General features: G+C 32.0%; 1 long non-coding RNA gene across 3 annotated transcripts; it reads left to right on the plus strand.

Annotated features, from left to right (window-relative positions):
* The first annotated feature begins 1,255 nt into the window (after positions 1–1,255).
* Positions 1,256–5,829, plus strand: LOC131635566 (uncharacterized). Of its 3 annotated transcripts, none has more exons than XR_009293830.1 (10): positions 1,256–1,835; positions 2,133–2,195; positions 2,358–2,595; positions 2,717–2,782; positions 2,912–2,971; positions 3,055–3,099; positions 3,186–3,232; positions 3,514–3,636; positions 4,098–4,752; positions 5,268–5,829. It is a non-coding gene; the product is annotated as an uncharacterized LOC131635566 (long non-coding RNA). The 3 variants fall into 3 exon arrangements; XR_009293828.1 differs by having other exon boundaries at positions 4,098–4,741; XR_009293829.1 differs by lacking the exons at positions 2,717–2,782; positions 2,912–2,971 and having other exon boundaries at positions 4,098–4,741.
* The last annotated feature ends 12,808 nt before the right edge of the window (positions 5,830–18,637 follow it).

An 18,637-nucleotide genomic window follows, 5' to 3' on the forward strand; every position in this document is an offset into this window, starting at 1 on the left:
TGATCTATGCGACAATCAAAATAACTTGCCCCGATGCGCCTTATGTTATAGTCTTCTACTCAAATCACTCCGTCATGCGTGCCTAATGCTTTGAGGACTATGTAATGTCACAGTCTTCTAATCAAAGCACTTCGTTTGATGCACCTCGTGATTGAGAGACTATATAATGTTTTGATATTCCACTCAAAGCACTTCTCCTTACGTGCACAATGCTTGAGAGACTATGTAATATCACGATATTCCACTCAAAGCACTTCGTTCTTACCCATCTCGTGCTTGGAGGACTATATAATGTCATAGCCTTACACTTAAAAGTTAAAGCACTTCGCCCTACCCGCCATGTTCTTGAGAGATATTGTACACGTGGATCTTTTTTGACATAATGACAGATGAATATAGTAAGGTAGACCCCATAGATAACAATTCACTAATATTCTGAAGAGTGCCCCCAATAAGTGGGCGAACTATGGACTACTTGAAACAAGGTCAGACAATCCCTCCTTAAAGAAACAAGGGCGGATCCCCTTAGCTTCAAGACCAACACGCCATAAGTTAGGAGACCAACTCGGCCATATAACTATTTAATGACATAGATATGACAATTAATTGAGAAAAGTTAAATATATAGAAACATATTCAAGAGAGATTAATAGTCACACTAATACCTGAAAACAAGGGCACTGTGTGTGTGCGCGCGCATGTGTTACTTATTCAATTGTAACATACTACTATTATTCATAGTCAAATTCTATTAGTATCAAATTTTATTAATTCCAATATTTTTGTAAATAATATCTAAACAAAAATAATATTTGTATACGGGAAAAATTTTATTATTGATCTAAATACCTTGATATACGAAAAATGGTATTTATGATCCAAAAATTTTTTATTGAAAAAAGGTATACGGGAAAAAAACTATTATTGATCTAAATATTTTTATATGCGAAAATTTAAAATTGTTTTAAATATTTTTTGTAAATGATACCTAAACATAAATAATATTTATATATAGAAAAAATCTATTAATGGTTTAAATATTTTTATATATGAAAAATGATATTTGTAATCCAAAAAATTTTGATTCAAAAATGGTATACAAAAAAAAATTATTATTGATTTAAATATCTTTATATACGAAAATTTATTATTGATCCAGATATTTTTCTAAATGATACTTAAACATAAATAATATTCGTGTACGGGTAAAAGATCTATTATTAATTTAAATATTTTTATATACGAAAGATGATATCTATAATATAAGAAAGAAAACTGTGCTGGATTATACAACTTAACCCTTGCTTTATTTGGTGACAAATCTCACTTATGGGGGCAAATTAGGTCCAAAGTAACCATTTGTCAGACAATTAGATGGTATTAGTTACATAATTGGTACCTTTTGTGCCATTCATTGGCTGTCTCCATTATTTTATATTATTCAACCCATAAACCGGTTGCATATGGACGAGAAAAAGTAGAAAAGTTTCCTCTGCAAAACAGCAACAGCAGTCATGGTCTTCCCAATGAATACACTGTTTGCAGGTATCATTCTTTCTTTCCTTCTCTTTCTTTCTCGTCCTTTCCTTCACTTTCTCTCTTCTTCCTCCTTCTCCCTCTTCTTCTTCCTTCTTCCTTCTTCCTACAGATGCAATTTGTATTCTTTCCTGACACGGTTTGTTCTGTTGAGTGCTGATGACGATGATGAACACGATGATGGTGATGTTGATGTTGTTGGGTTCGTGATGAACGATGTTGAACGATTTTAGATGAATGAGTTGAGTTGGTTGAAGATCTATGAAGATGATGACGAAAGCTACGAATCTGAATCTCGGGTGAGGTATTTTTGGTTTTTGTTCTTGATCTCTCTTCCTCTCTCACGATTCTGAAGGGTTTTGATTTTAAGGGAAATGATGAACAAATTGTTTAGGTTTTTTTATGAATATTGGGATTTATCTGTGTTTGAGGTTTTGATGTTTGATGAACAATGTTCTTCTGATAATTTCTGAAGGGTTTGTAAAATTGGGAAAATGATGAACTAAGGTTTTGGTTGTTTTTGCCCTGCAGCTGTTTTCTTGATGATTTTTGACCTTATCCATTGTCAATTCTCATTAACATGACTTTTTTTCCAGATCCGACCCTTCCACGGGATTAGGGTTTCAGGAGATCTCGGTCGCAAGTTCTTTTCCAATATGGTATGTTTCAAGTTCCAACCAATGTTTTGTTGTTCTATAATCTTCATTGTTAGATTGTTGTGTTATGAATCTTGGTACAAAGACTATTTACTTTGGCTGAACCGACTTTTGGTTTTTGTTTAGTTTTGTTTTCTGCAAGAACTTTTTGTGGTGGTTATGCAGATTGGTTAGCAGAATTTTGTGGGAAGTGGCGGTTTGAGTCGGTGATGCAGCCTGTTTCTTCGGGAACCAGTTTGTTATTCGTTTCGGTTGAGCTTTATGCAGGGCTGCAGTTCTCATAAGACCATTACTTGAACATTATAGTAAAATATATTCTTACTGCTTGCAGAGATTTAAGCTTCAATATGTTTTCTGGTTCAATCCCAAATTCAATCCAGGGATTGAAAAGGCTAAATTACATGTAAGTGAACATTCATTTACCGGCCGACCATAAGATTAACCAAAATAATACATCTATATGTTGATATCTAAAGAATTAGCTGTTTTTCCTTTGTTGATTTAACTTTGCTGTTTGGATGTAGGTTTATGACAAATAATTCTTTGAGTGGACCGATTCAAGACTGGATACTTAACTTCAAAATTAACATGTTAGCCTATTTCATTTACCATCATGCTTTTTCCAATCGCATCATTTAAACACTTTATTGTTATTAATCTCAAGTCATAATTGAGCTTTGAAGAATTAAAATTCAATCTATATATATGCTTTCTTTCAGAGATTTATCTTACAACAATTTTACAAAGTCTTCTGCAACTAGCTGCCAGCAGCTGAATCTGTAAGGTTCCCTTTGTCTAGCTATATATAAGCATTTCATTTGTGTCAATGTTTTTATGCTAACAACTTATGGTTTCGGAAAAGGAACTTGGCTTCGAGCTATTCTTCTTCAGCGGTCACTTCACCTTCGTAAGTTCTTTTATCATTTCCAAACTTGGCCATCAATCACCATTGATTTGAATAATAAATTCAAACTAACTACATTCATTTTGTAGAACGTTTTGTTTGAAGAGAAACCTTCCTTGTGCAGGAAAACCTCAATGTGAGTGTTGAGCTTATTTACTAGATCGAATTTAGTTACAGTTACAGTCAAATTTAGTCCATTTTTTCTTTAATTATCAACCTAATTTTGTGGATTTAAGTTAGTCATAGTTTGTTATGGTTTAATGTCAATGATAATTGGTTTTGCACTTGAGTAGTTTATCATTCTCAAGTGTTAATAATGGTTTATCAAGTGACATTTAGACTAAATTTCACTTGAGATTCACTCTCTTATTTGACACTGTATTCTTAATACTTTTTTATGTTTTTAATTTTTTTCAGCACACAAGGCACAACATGAAAAATCTCAGTATTGCTGAATTTTGGTTGATTACCTTCCCACAAATTATGTATGGAATTACCTATGACGATAATGCAAAGCAGACAATATGGTCAGAGTACAAGGTTGTTGGTTCACATATATCCTTCCTATTTTTCAGTTTTAGCTTAACTATTAATGTATTACTTTACATGTTATGAAACTAACATTAGTTCACAGTTAACTTGAGTATGTGGATAACAAATTTCTGATCGCACTAGGGGGCATTATTCCCTGGATTTCTTCAATAGATATCGTGATTTGAGACATATTAGTCGGTTGCGATTTTGGCCTTTAACTAAAGTACTTAAGGAGAAGTATGATTTTAGTGAGAAAGCTAACATGAGGGAATTTTTTATTTCTACCCTTGACTTTGTTCCTGAGAAACGACCTACAGCTGCAATTTTAGTCAGGAGAATTTTTAAACGCTTCCTTCGCAAGTTTTTTCTTTTGAATTTCAGTCAAACAAATTGGTCATAATTGTTTTGAATCTGACTACTATTTTATTTAAGAAAATATGTGTGAAAAATGCTTTATTTGTGTGCAGGTATCTATGAACCAAAAGGAATCAATGTTCCCTTCTTGCAGATTTATTTAGAGAGCCTGCTATAGAATTTGGGAGTTTTTCTATCATTTTTGCTCAGAAGAATGCAGACCCAAAATCACTTGCAATCTTGAGGGTAACATTTGGCGAACCTAAAAAGAAATATCACGAAGTTGCCATACAAGACCAACAACAACACTCAAACAAATTACTTTTTCAGCAGCTTCAGTCATATTTTAATCAGCAGCAGCTTCATGTTTACACTTTGTTGTCAAGACAACAGGTTCTTGACCTAAGAGAAGTAAGAGGAGGTGATGAAATGAGATTGAATCACCTTTGCAAAAATCTAGGAGTGAAGCTGGTGGGAACAAAAGGATTGGGGCTAATTGTTGATTCTCTCATTGCTTCTATTAAAGCCGAGAGGGGCAATCGTGAACCTGTTTCAACTTCTATGTCTCTAAAAGCAGGCATTATGAAGCGAAAGATAATTCGGTTTGAGCATAATTTCCTGATATTCAGTTATAATATATGGCTTCTCAAATCATAAGCTGCTCGATTTGATATGAAATTGTAGCTTAATCATATCGATTTACTCAGAAAGGCAAAGTTGGTGAAGAAAAGCAATGGATCCATACGTTAAAGAATCGGTTAGTTAGAGGTTTGAATTTGACAGTTAAAACCAAAAAGTTCGTTACTGATTTTGTTACAAAGTTAGTTGTGTAAGGTTGATAGTTAGGAGTTAATAGTTTGGTAAAAACAATTAATTAGAATCCGAATTAGTAGGTTAATAGCAGAGTTAACAAATTTGAGTCTTTGTTATATGTCTCTGAATGGCCAGTTAATGGAGACTGTGTGGAAATGCGAGGACCTTATGGACTATGTGTGTACATGATAAGAAATAATGTTGTTAAGTTGTATGGTCTGTCATGTCATGTTATCTTATTTTTTTCTGTTGAAGAGAACATATGCAAGGCTGCTTTGTATGGATGTTGCAGATGCTTTGAATGTTTAGACTGATTTTTGGAATGAACGAGATTGTTAGTGAATCAAATGTATAACTGCATTTTTCCTTTACTTTCTTAGGATTTCATGTACGTATTATGCCGATTCACTTCTGATTTTGTGTACGTTGATGGGGCTGATTCGATGCTTGGTTTTGATGTGTGATTGCAGGTCCTTTCTCTCGGATGGATGTAAAATACGATGGCTCGTGTTGAACTGATATTGGCTTCTAATTTGTAATCCAGGATGTTGTCACTTGTGAGGTTGAACATTGTGAGAGAAGCCTCAGTTATGTAGAACTTGACATTTGAGGGGGCAAAGGTGATGACTAGCAAGAAGATGAAAGGGGAAGAAAATGAAATAGCAAAAAGCTTGAAGAATATGAACCTTATGCAGTCACATGAGGGTTGGAAATTCATGGCCATGGTGACTGTCTTGCTAGGATTTGGGTGAGGCTTGAAACTGACTTGTGATTTGCGTTTTGAAGTTGTTTTCTTTTAACTGAAACTATACGTGTATGCAAAGGTAATTTGGATTGTTTAATTAAAATAACATATACATGCTGAAAAATCATTTAATGTCGTGTCCTGCCAATTATGATTTTTCAATAGCATTTCATTTCGTGTCCTATTAATGCCAGTAGTGCCACAAAGGTCTCAGGTGGTAGTAGTTTTGTAGAGATTATTCTAGAAATTCTATCTCTACTTCTTTTGATGAAGGGAGATAGATAAACTACATTCATAGTGTATTCATGTTTCTATATTTATATTAAAATTATATTTCTCAAACTCTAACATAGTTTTAAGTTGACACATTTTCATGGAAGATTTGTCTCAACAATTTAATAGGGCTAGAAGAAGTCTCAAGGTTTATGAAGCATTTTGTATTAATATTTTCAGATTTTTCAACAATAAAATTCTCACATTAGAGATGAGTTATATTGGTAGAAAATCTTAAATTAATTATGAAACTAACTGATATTCAGCTGTCAAGAAAAATAGCAAAGGCAGGCCTCCAAATTTTGTTTCTTTTAATTATTATATTCAACTGTCAAGAAAAATATTTGATAGCATTCAATTATTACGTATAAGCAACATTAATACCATGTTCTTTTCAAATAATTGATATTAAATAAGATTAAAGTATGAATAGTATTAAAATATGAAACTATTGATATGCCTATTTATGTTTTTATTTGATGGATGAGAGTATGGGGACTACTAAATTTTGTTTTGATAATAACAGTTTTTCCTAATTGTTATTATTGTGTTAGAGTTTATAAAAGAACTGAAAAATAATGTTTAAAGAATAATATTATTTTTATATTAATTGTATTAAATTAAATTTAATAAAGTCTTTTTAAGATTAATAATATCTCAATTAGAATTCTTATTAATTTTATTATTAATTAAAAATAAATATTAAACAAAATTGATTATTAAAATTTGATAATTGGATACTCAAACACAACATCTTTGCTAGACAATTTCCTATAAACTGCATAAAAGGTCTCCAACTTGTATTCAATGTTGTTTCTCTCCTTGGGGTCCAATTTATGGTATTAAAAAGTTTTTTTACAATTTTGAATTTTAAAAAGAAAATAATATACAAGAAAATTTATGCTTCTAAAATGAAATTAATAATATTTTTTAAGTTAGTTTTAGTGTATAAAATATAATGCAAAAATAAGATTATGTTTTACTAAACCTTTTGTATACGGGAACGTGAAGTTATTGATCAAAATATTGATTATTAACGGGACATGAAGTTAGTGATCAAAATATTGATTATTGACGAGACATGAAGTTATTGATCAAAATATATTTTAAGGTACACGGGAACATGAAGTTATTGATTCAACTTATATTTGTACACAGGAACATGAAATTATTGATCAAAATCTTGATTATTAACGGGACATGTAGTTACTGATCAAAATATTTTTTTAATTAATTATATATTCAATTATTATTTTTTTACAGGTAACTAAATATTTTTTTATTAAAAAATATATATCTGAAACAAATGCGCGTTCCATACCAGAACCCGTGCGAACGCACGGGTTTGTTACTAGTTTATGATAAAAAAATGATATACAGAAAAAATATTTATTTAAATATTTAATATACAAAAAATTTAGACAATTTCTCAACCAACACCATGGACCTCTTAAACACCACGCAAAATTACATTTTTGTCCTCAGCTTCCGTAGATGCACATCTGGAAGCACGCCATATTTTGAAAAAATTTGGTTTTTTCCGTAGATGCATCTACGGAAGCGTATAAAACATAGTGAAACTTGAGTTTTTCTCAATTAATTGAGAAAATCCCAAGTTCCATAGATGCATCGACGAAACACTCTATTTTCAACCCCTGTCATGAACTTAATTTATTTGAGATTTTCCCAATTAATTAATTTTGGATTTTTTCAATTAATTTGTAACTTAATTTGAATTTTTTTTAATTAATTGGGAAAATCGCACGCTTCCGTATATATCATAATTAATTTGAGATTTTCTCAATTAATTTGAGATTTTCCTTAATAATTGGGAAAATCCAAAGAATTACTATGTTTTAAGGCTTCCGTAGATGTATCTACGGAAGAGTTGAGTGCTTCCGGAGATGCATCTACAGAAGCACGGTGACAGTTTTGTCAATTCGATAGTGCGTAAGATACTTATGGGGTGGGTTAAGAAATCTTCAAAATTATTATTGATTTAAATTTTTTTTTCTTTTTTAACCTTCTATTTAAAATAAATATATATGCAAACAAATGCGCATACTAAACCAAAACTCGTGCGTATACACGTATTTATTTGTAGTTTATTTTAAAATCTAATTAATGAAATTTATTTTCATATTCTCACTTAAAATTACACTCTCACTTCATGTTATTTATTTTCATATTAGAAAGTTTTAAATGTGCGTATCTAGTAGTAACTAATGAAATATAGTACATTTGTAAATATTTTGTAATAGAAGACATATATGTAGTAAAATTGCCTAATACACATTAGTTGTTGGTACGAAAATATTGAGAGCGTGGTAGATCGCGTAGCGTGAATCGCGAAAAAAGGAACGTGAGTATGCATGATTTAGAGGAGTTACTTGGTTGGGGCCGGTTTCGTGAAGTTACAACATTGGAAATAAGGGAGTGAAAGGGTCGCCAACGGTTCTGTGCGATGATGTGGAGCGGGGAAAGAGACACCACGCTTGTTTAAAACAATTTGTTATTCGTTTGTGCTCTTTATTTTTATTAATTAATCAATCGAAATTTTAATTTATTTTTATATAAAAAGCTTGAATGAAATTCATTTGAATAAGAAGAAAATAATTGATAAAAAATATTAGTAGTTGGTTATTTATTCTATTTGGCAGTTTGAAAATGAAGTGTTATTATCTTGTCACGAGAAGGCAACCTACTTGCAAGTTGCCGTTAGAAATAGGCCACTCAACCCACTTCAAAATTTGACAACAAATCCTCTGTGCACACTGTTGTGACCGATCATCTATTGGTTTATTTTAATAATTTGTCAAGATTGTGTATTTCAAATTTACTAATTCAAACCAAACATAAGAAATTCTTTCGTTTGTGACGCAATTAACAACCTTTAATCGGAGAGTATTAAGCAAACATATGTTGCGTTTTGAACTCTTGTTGATTTTAGGCAAAAAGTCATATAACTTGAAATGTAGTAGGATGGCTGAAATTGTTTAAATAATGAGAATAGAAAATTACTGTAGCAGGATAGTTGAGGTTGTTAGATGAATCAAAATACAAAGTTATTTTAAAATTTGGAGAATGTTAAAGATTTGAACGCGATTGAGAGGATGACTCAAAGGATAATGAACAAACAAGTAATTGGGTTGGTAGATAAAGTGGACTGTATTTGAAAATATTTTGACGTTTGAGTCAATGAATAAAAGGCGACTTGAAGATATGTAAGATATAATATTGTGTGTTTTTTCGATTTCAAATGTCTTTATATGACTTCGAGGAGATTGACTAAGGTTGAAATCATAGTTATTCGAATTGTTATGTGATTGTTTCATGTTTCGTTGTCTTTGTTCTCACCTATGTCTCTTGCTAGTCGTTATAGATACAAGGGAGGGGTTGATTCTGTTGAGTGAGTTGTTTGTTTCGAGCTGAGTTTATGATGGATTGGGCCAATGTGCAGTCCACAACAGTTTATCCCTGAGTTGATAATTTAAGAGAAAAATAGGTTGATGACTTAGTTCAATTGATAAGGATAACCATTGAATTTGACGTGGAAATGTCAACTTTATTCAAGAGTGTGAGGATATTATGAAGATGATTTTATTTGGAATTCAAAATGATAGTGACAACTTGACTCAAGTGGCGATGACAATTCGAGAAAGATTTTTTTAGAGTTCAAAGCGAGTAGATTAGATGAGGAGTAGTCAAATGACTATAAGTAGATTAAGACCTAGAAAATTACATGAGAAACTATTAAGGAATATCTCAAGATTAACGAGTTGGATAGAAACATGTTATTTGATAAAAGATTATTGTCATTTAATTTATACAGTCAACCTCACGGAATGGGATAATGCTTAACTGTTGTTGTTGTTGTTGTTGTTGTTGTTCGAAGCAATAATGATGATTTCACTCTAGCGATGATCATAATTCGTGAATGATTTTATTTGGAAGTTAGATTTTGAGTTAATATCAGGAAATGGATGACTTCATCTATAATAAGTGTCATGAATGACTTATGTTATCATTCTTCTTCCCATTAGGTGCTTTGGGCGTTATCTTAAGAGTTAAGAGTTTTCATGATGCATTTCTAGGAGGATTAAAGACTCGTGTATAATTATGGGTTAATATTTAGGTGTTCCCTTGCGATTTTTATAGAAAATGTTATCATTTGCACACATTTGCCAATCCAAAGGTCGACTGAGATGTAACTCGAGGAGTTAGGCATTTGGTATTCTATTTCCACGTGTTTGGTGATGCATACTTAATCAAGTACACATGCATTTAGGTTTGCATGCCTTTATTTTCACGGTGTATTGTGAAAGGCAAGTAACTTTTCAATCTTTGACTTTAATGTTGTTTTTTTAAATTTTTTTTGGGAAAAATGAAGGTTGATGATTAATGTCATGAAACTAGTCTTTCACCGCCATGTGTGGTCGTTATTTTTTTTTTGCGCAATGGATGTTTGGGAAAATGTCATTGCTTTATACTTAATTTATTTTGGTACTAGAGTTTTACCTCTTTATGAAATTTTGTGCCCTTACACTTGAATGATGAAGGATTTGATAAGGCCAAATTCATCTTTTTCTTCCATGTTTTGGAATAAAATAAGCAAGAAAAGTTCTCAAAACTTGACTCCCCCTCTAAATGAGGATAAATATTCTTACATTGGTAAGGAGTCGATAGGAACCATATCACTATTATCGATTGATGCATTTGTGAGGACTTTTTCGTCAAGGTTGAAGAAGAATGATCATCATAATGAGAAGTTGGGATTCACTTAGAGACTTAAATTTACATTACCTATATTGTAACTACCATAATGGGGTTTTCGAATGCCATTTTCATCTTTCGAAAAGGAAGTCTTCAATTTATGAACTTATTCCCTTTTAAACTCTATCCAAACTCTTTGACATGTCTTATAGATTTTGAGTTAACGGAAATGTATCTAAATGCCCTCCGTAACGCCCTAATTTTTAATAGCAGGAGTGTGTTTTTTTTCAAACAATAACAATAATATAAAATAAGACATTCATGATTAGGGTCGACCATGTGCAAGTGCAAGAAGTGCTACATCACAGGGCCCCAAATTTAGGGAGGCTCCAAATTTTGAAAGGTTCTTTTTTTCTCATAAATATTAATCGAAATAAATAAAATGTTATAGTAAAAACTTAATAAATAAAAAATGATATGGTAAAAATTCAATACATAAAAAAATGTGATAGATCAAAATTCAAAATAAATATAATTAAATATATTATAGATTAGTATATGATTATATTTTTGAGATGTCTTTTTTAATTATTATAATTGCATTTATTTTTTAAATTTGGACTTATTTTTTAAATTAGAACGAGGTCTCTATGTTGATTAGGCCGACCCTATTCATTATCTTCCTTTTAAAAATAACATAATCAGAGTAAAATCTTTTCGATCTAAATCTTTTTCCAAAACTATGACCAGAGAAATGCCCAAATTTATAAAATATTTTGAGCTCCTGAACATATCTTCTTACAAAGTTTTCTGGATCAATAGAAAGGCCCAACTTCCCAAGGTCCAGTCCATCAAAAGTCTACTCTACTCAACCCAACAGATCAAAATGGTTCATACACTGTGAGAAGGGACAGAATCTCCGATCTTCAATTTCACTATACTAATATTGAATCTTAAACTGACTTAGGTGATGGAGTGTTAACCATGTATGTACACCTCACACCACCGTAAAGGAGACCAGAGTCGTTGCTCACGATGACGGTTATCTAATTCTCTTCATTTCTGGTTCCTTCGTGAAGCTTCAACATCCATTTCTGGTTCCCGAAAGGAACAATGGTGCCATGTGTGGGAATCAACTTCTGATTCCTACTATTTCTTTGATTTCAGATCCAATTTTCGATTCACCAATTCATAATATCCTCAGGCTACTGGATCAAGAAATGAGTCGACTTCTGATTCCTGCGTTTTCTAAGAAAATCATGTTCGCTTTGCAAAACACCACTGAACAAACTCAAAAGTTCCATTTGTGAATTTTTGCGGTTCAGATCTAGATCTCCGATTAACCAGTCCATAACCTCTTTGGATCTCATAATTGGGAAGCGCTCGAAATAAAATGCTGAGATCCATCACGACCAGTCCAACGAATCATCTTCTCAGTCACAATTTTTGCCATCAAGATCTCTAATTTCCTCGAGAAATCCACATAATAGCAGAAGAAATGGTTTAAAATCTAGACTTAGGGTTTTGTCGGGGCATGGAGACCAACCATGAAGGTTGGGCCACAAACTCTCAATTCACTTCCCGGCCTATCACCATCCTTGTAACTCCCTCTTGTCGAGGTTCTTACCAAGACCGTGTCTTCAAGATACCACAAGTTCGTATTTAATGACGTCTGAATACTACAAGTTTGTAATTAACATCGGGCGTCGGTCCAACCTCGATGTACAACACGAGATACTAACAACACTTGAGAATTATTCCATGTTTGATGAAACCTAGATCTATTTGAGGTGTATACCCACTCCAGAATAAAAATGAGGAAGGGTAATGCTAACTCTGGTGAGTGAAAAGTGTCTCTCCAAAGCATCGGGACGAGCGATTCGACGAGCCCAAATCAGAGGCCAGCCTCAAGTTACACTGTAACACCCCATACATAACTGACTAGTATATTATGCATGAAATGTTAAAATTGATACTGAGTATATACAAAAGCTTTAGATATAGAAAGATCCATAATACAATACAACATGAAATTCTAATAAGAATTACAAAACATCTCTCTTCAATGGATCTGCACAGCGGAAAGAGAGATCTGACGAGGTCTTCGAGCCAACACCACTTCAAGCCATCAATCCGAAACTGCTATCTGTCAAAAGCTACTAAACTGCACCTGAAAAAATATAAGTTGATTGGGGTGAGATTACTAAATCTCAGTGAGTCCTCCTATCCTATGGGTCCACTCGGATCTACAGGGTACATGCATCAAAACCGAATCCACCATTGATTCGGGGTTGTCCTCACATCCGGTACAAGTACGGAGAAAACAAGGAATCGTCCACCATAGGACTCATCATATCACAGGTATGTCACAAACAAGTATGCAAAACCCGTATCCATATACGGGGAATCAAGAAGTGTAATAAACCTCGGCTAGATTATGGAACGAACGCACCCTCGATGAGTCCACCCATGCCTAGTGTCAAGGGACTTGTACAAGCTCACTGCAAGATGGTTAAACGGGTTCGCACAAGCCTAAGTGGCCGCGAGATGACATTAGCCTAAATGGCGTCATTGTCCCATTAACCTTCTTCACGCAAGTGGGTTACACCGAGTACAAACCGCCACCTTGACGCATGGTCCCACCGGGCGAAAGCCTAGTATTAGTCTACATGACTTTACTAGAGGTGAGTTACAATCACTATGTAGTAGCCTACATGGCCACATAGCCCCACCATACCGTGCACGCAAATGTGTCATTGTCAATGAGTATAGGCCCCTCACGGCACTCACGAGAACACTACAACGGTAGCTCAGGTGCGCGACCTCTGATCATAACATCGGACTATTCCACGGACCACATGATCCAGGATAATACCTTACATCATAGTAAGAGGTATATCCCAACCTAACCCCCGGCCACTTCGATTCAAGCATACGTACACACATCAAGTGTAAGGTCATAATACAAACCAGTCCGAATGTTTAACCAAAACATTGGACATCACCACATTTTCATGTTCCATCACATTGCATTCATAAAGCATTAAGGAACAAGCATTAGTAGTTACACCATCACATTCAATTATGCATAATTCACAATTTCCAAATAATCAAAGGGAAATACAAAACTTTAATGCTTAACGGTGTCACATACCATCAACAAGTACACGTAATCGAATAGGGAGGAGTCCGGTTACGAATAAAACCAGAACTGCACTCAAGGGGTAAGAAATAGAATTCTGCAATCAGCATCTTCCGCTTAGCGGCTCCTGTCCGCTTAGCGGATTCGCGATATTTTATTTTTCCACAAACAGCATCCTCCGCTTAGCGGTCTCACGTCCGCTTAGCGGACTCGCGAATTTCTGGAAAAATGCTCAGCATCCGCTTAGCGGCCTTAGCCCGCTTAGCGGACCATAGCAGACACAGAAAAATGCAGAACTCATCAGTTCTGTCCTGGGGTACTTTAACCCCTAGAATTCACCTGCATGTGTCAAATTACAACATAGAATAGCAATACGCATCACAAACAACCAACAATTATCACATAGCATGTTTTAACATCATGGATTTCATGGATTTATCTCACAATCCCTAAACCCCAAACATGCAATTCCCATGATTTTCCCCAAAGTCTCTAACTAAGGACTCACCATGGATTTAATGGAGGTTATGAGAATACTCTTGCTGCCATTGAACTCTCTCTTTGACCAACACTTCACCTCTAATATGATCAAACCCGTAACCACTCTTGTACTCACTTTCAGCATCAATCATCAATCTTCAAATGCGTTTATCTCCACCAATAACCAAGCTATGAATGCGAACCATAGGTGCAAATCGAAGAGAAATTCGTTAGCTTTCCAATGGGACCAGAATCGTTACGATCGGAGTTACGAGTTGGGAGATATACCTGATTTAGTGGAGGCTGCCATTGGAGTACGAAAATGGAACTTGGAGATGACATCCATGAGCTTCTCTTCTAAACTCCCTCCACTTTAGTTATAAAAATCTGTCTTAGAAACACTATAATGTCATGCTTATTTACTCTTATGCCATAAGTTCATGCAAGACGTGTTCAAAGTCCAATTTGTCCCCCAACTAAGACATAACTACAATCTTGCCATTGGTTGGTTTCTAACCAACATCTTTCTATTCCAACTAACCTTCTCTTAATTATCATTAATCCATTATTTCTCTCTTAACACTTCATAATTATATGAATAATCTTTCCTAGAATAATATGGGGTATTACATACACTCCCTGGGGAAGTCGACCTCCCAAATATGCATCTACAAACATATGCAAGCCATAACACCTTAAACACTGTCCGACTAAGGGAGGCGCCTTTAAGGAAGGAGTCTCACCCAAATCCCTAAATATGATCATCAACCTCGAAACCCCGGAGAGAGACATATACTGAAGATCTCAAACATCCTCAAACCAATGAAGACGCTCCAGAGCACAAAAAAAATCCAACCTGGCATCCAGAAGAGACAACGACTGTAAACCTCATATACAATTCGACCCCTCTGAGGTCACCCATGAAGATTATCTGCCTATATGTATATCCTTGATTGTGTGTTTCTTTGTCTCTTTCTGCTAGAAAGCCTGAAATGTAAAAACAAAGAAAAATTGTACGAATACGCTTCGAATATAGACTTAATGCATTTCTGCAATTTCGATACAGCTTAGAGTACACTCTAAATCTGGTTGTGTATCTGATACGGACTTAACACATCTATGCGATTCTAATACAACATAAACACATTCCCGGTCCAACTACATATCTGGTTTTTTACTTGTCTTAGTTTCTTGATTTTTTTCCTTAGTACATTGATGACATTGTTAATGTGGGACAAGATGTAAATTATGGTTTCCATGTTATTGCAAATTTACTTGGACGGGGAGAAGAGTCGTGTCCTTTAGTTCGAAATCAATAAGATGTTGAAGTTTATCAACACCATAAAATGTATTCCAATGTGTTATATGACACAGTCTCTAGAGTTAGGAGTTCATTGTGAGTAGCTAGCTTTGGCGTGCAGCGTTGTGACAAATGGATGATGATTCCTGATATGGGTTACCGTATTACTTCTAAATATAACTAGTAACAAACCCGTGCATACGCACGGGTTCTGTTCGGTTACACGAATTTGGATACATAATTTATTTTAAATAAAAATGTTAAAAAAGAAAAAAAATAGATAAATAATTGATTATTTTGTATATAAAAATATTTAGATCAATAATAGATTTTTTCCCATATACCATTTTTGGATTAAAAATATTTAATCATAAATACCATTTCTCGTATATAAAAATATTTAGATCAATAATAGATTTTTTTCCGACTTCATTTTTGTTTAGGTATCATTTACAAATATATTTGGATCAATAGTAAATTTCATATATAAAAATATTTAGATCAATAATAAATTTTTTCCCGTATACCATTTTTGAATAAAAAATATTTGGGTCATAAATACCATTTTTCATAAATAATAGATTTTTTCCGTATACAAATATTATTTTTGTTTAGGTATCATTTACAAAAATATTTGGATCAATATTAAATTTTCATATATTAAAATATTTAGATTAATAATATATTTTTTTCCGTATACCATTTTTGGATAAAAAATATTTGATCACAAATAACATTTCTCCTATATAAAAATAATTAGGTCAATAATAGATTTTTTCCCGTATACATACTTCATTTTTGTGCAGGTATCATTTACAAAAATATTTAGGTCAATAATAATTTCTTATATAAAAATATTTACATCAATAGTAGATTTTTTCCCGTATACCATTTTTGAATAAAAAATATTTGGATCATAAATAACATTTTTTGTAAATAATAATACGAATATTATTTTTATTTAGGTATCATTTACAAAAGTATTTGGATCATTATTAAATTTTCGTATAAAAAATATTTAGATCAATAATAGATTTTTCCCGTATACTATTTTTGAATAAAAAATATTTGATCATAAATACTATTTCTCGTATATAAAAATATTTAGATCAATAATAGATTTTTTTCCGTATCTCATTTTTGTTTAAGCATCATTTACAAAATTATTTGGATCAATAGTAAATTCCGTATATGAAAATATTTAGATCAATAGTAGATTATTTTCCCGTATACCATTTTGGAATAAAAATATTTGGATCATAAATACCATTTTTCATAAATAATAGATTATTTTCCATATACAAATATTATTTTTGTTTAGGTATCATTTACAAAAATATTTGGATCAATATCAAATTTTCGTATATAAAAATATTTAGATCAATAATAGATTTTTTGGCCTATCCCATTTTTGAATAAAAAATATTTGGATCATAAATAACATTTTTCGTATATAAAATTATTTAGATCAATAATAGATTTTTTTCCCGTATACAAACTTCATTTTTGTTTAGGTATCATTTACAAAAATATTTGGATCAATAGTAAATTTTGTATATAAAAATATTTAGATCAACAGTAGATTTTTTTCTTGTATATCATTTTTGAATAAAAAATATTTGGATCATAAATACCATTTTTCATAAATAATAGATTTTTTCCGTATACAATTATTATTTTTATTTAGGTATCATTTACAAAAATATTTGGATCAATATTAAATTTTTGTATATAAAAATATTTAGATCAATAATAGATTTTTTGATATAAATTTTTACCATATATCATTTTTATCTAAAAAATATTTTGATCATAAATACCATTTTTCGTATATAAAAAAAATATCAATAATAGATTTTTTTTTGTGGAAGAAAGAAGTGAGAAAGTGATGAAAGAGAAAAAAAATAGAGAATGGAAAGAGATTTGATAAGTTTGATAAAATATAAGAGTTGTATTATTTTAATAATAAAATTAAGAACTTTATGGTGCAAAGACCAAAAAATCACAATTTTAATATGATGGTGAAAAATCAAATAAGAGTATTTTTGACTTTTCCACTACTATTAATTTTCTTATATTATAGATGTCATATTAGTCCGATTAGCGGTATCGCCATCCATAGCTGCGAGTAGAGATAAGCTTATTGTAGTTAGTTTTGTTAACAATCATTCCTGGCTTAAGGAGTCGTTGAAACCTGATTGTCCAGTGTCTCTCGTCACTGTCCAATGGAGATAGAACTATAGTAAAGGTGTGAGAGCATGAGAAACAACATATGTGAGACATATAAGGCACTGAGAAGAATAAGTTAGGAAGTCAACATAATTTATTTTGTATTGATATTGTAGTACATTTTACATTATATGTATATATTTTATGTTAAAAATGTCAAAAACTTAAGGATTTTTCAAAACTCACAACTCCTTACCGGATTTTTCAAATATTCAAAAAATTTAGTATGTACCAGATTTTTCTGTATATTTGGTATGCAGTATAGGTTATTAGTTTTTTAAATATATGGTATACATGCACCAGGTATTTGAAAACTAGTATTTCTGCATACAATTACAAAAAAAGATGCATTTTTACCAAGAATTAATTTTCGGTATTTCTTCAAATTATCTATAAAAAATCTGGTATTTTTTTGCAATATCGGTATTTCTTCATATAAACACAAAAAATTCGATAATTTTTTAAAAACTAAAATTATTAGGCAAAGGCTTAACGGTAAAAATAGTACTCATGTGGGGTGGCAAAAAATAAGAAAACTTAAGTTTTGTTCTCCCTAAAAAAAGAATGGGTAAACTCTCTTGGCCTAATTAGTTTAAGCCCAAAATACTTAAACACACCCTCTATTGTAAATAGTAACCCACTCTCCTTATAAAAATTTAAATAATTAATTTCAAATAACCTAATATTATCAAAACAAAATTTAGACAAAATAAGAAGATGTAATTTATTTTCTTCTAATTAGTTAATAATTAAAAAATACAATTATTTATTCTACTAATTAATAATATCAATTAACATGAAAGAACACTATCTTAATTTTTAAGTGATAATATAAACAAATTATACGAACTATCGCATAAAATCACAAGATAATAATCAATTATTTAGTAAGAATAAATAATTTCACAAATAAAAATAAAATATTTTAATACAAGAAAGATTAAAATATACGGGTCTT

Source organism: Vicia villosa, unplaced genomic scaffold, assembly GCF_029867415.1.
Source record: "Vicia villosa cultivar HV-30 ecotype Madison, WI unplaced genomic scaffold, Vvil1.0 ctg.001512F_1_1, whole genome shotgun sequence".
Taxonomy (NCBI): domain Eukaryota; kingdom Viridiplantae; phylum Streptophyta; class Magnoliopsida; order Fabales; family Fabaceae; genus Vicia; species Vicia villosa.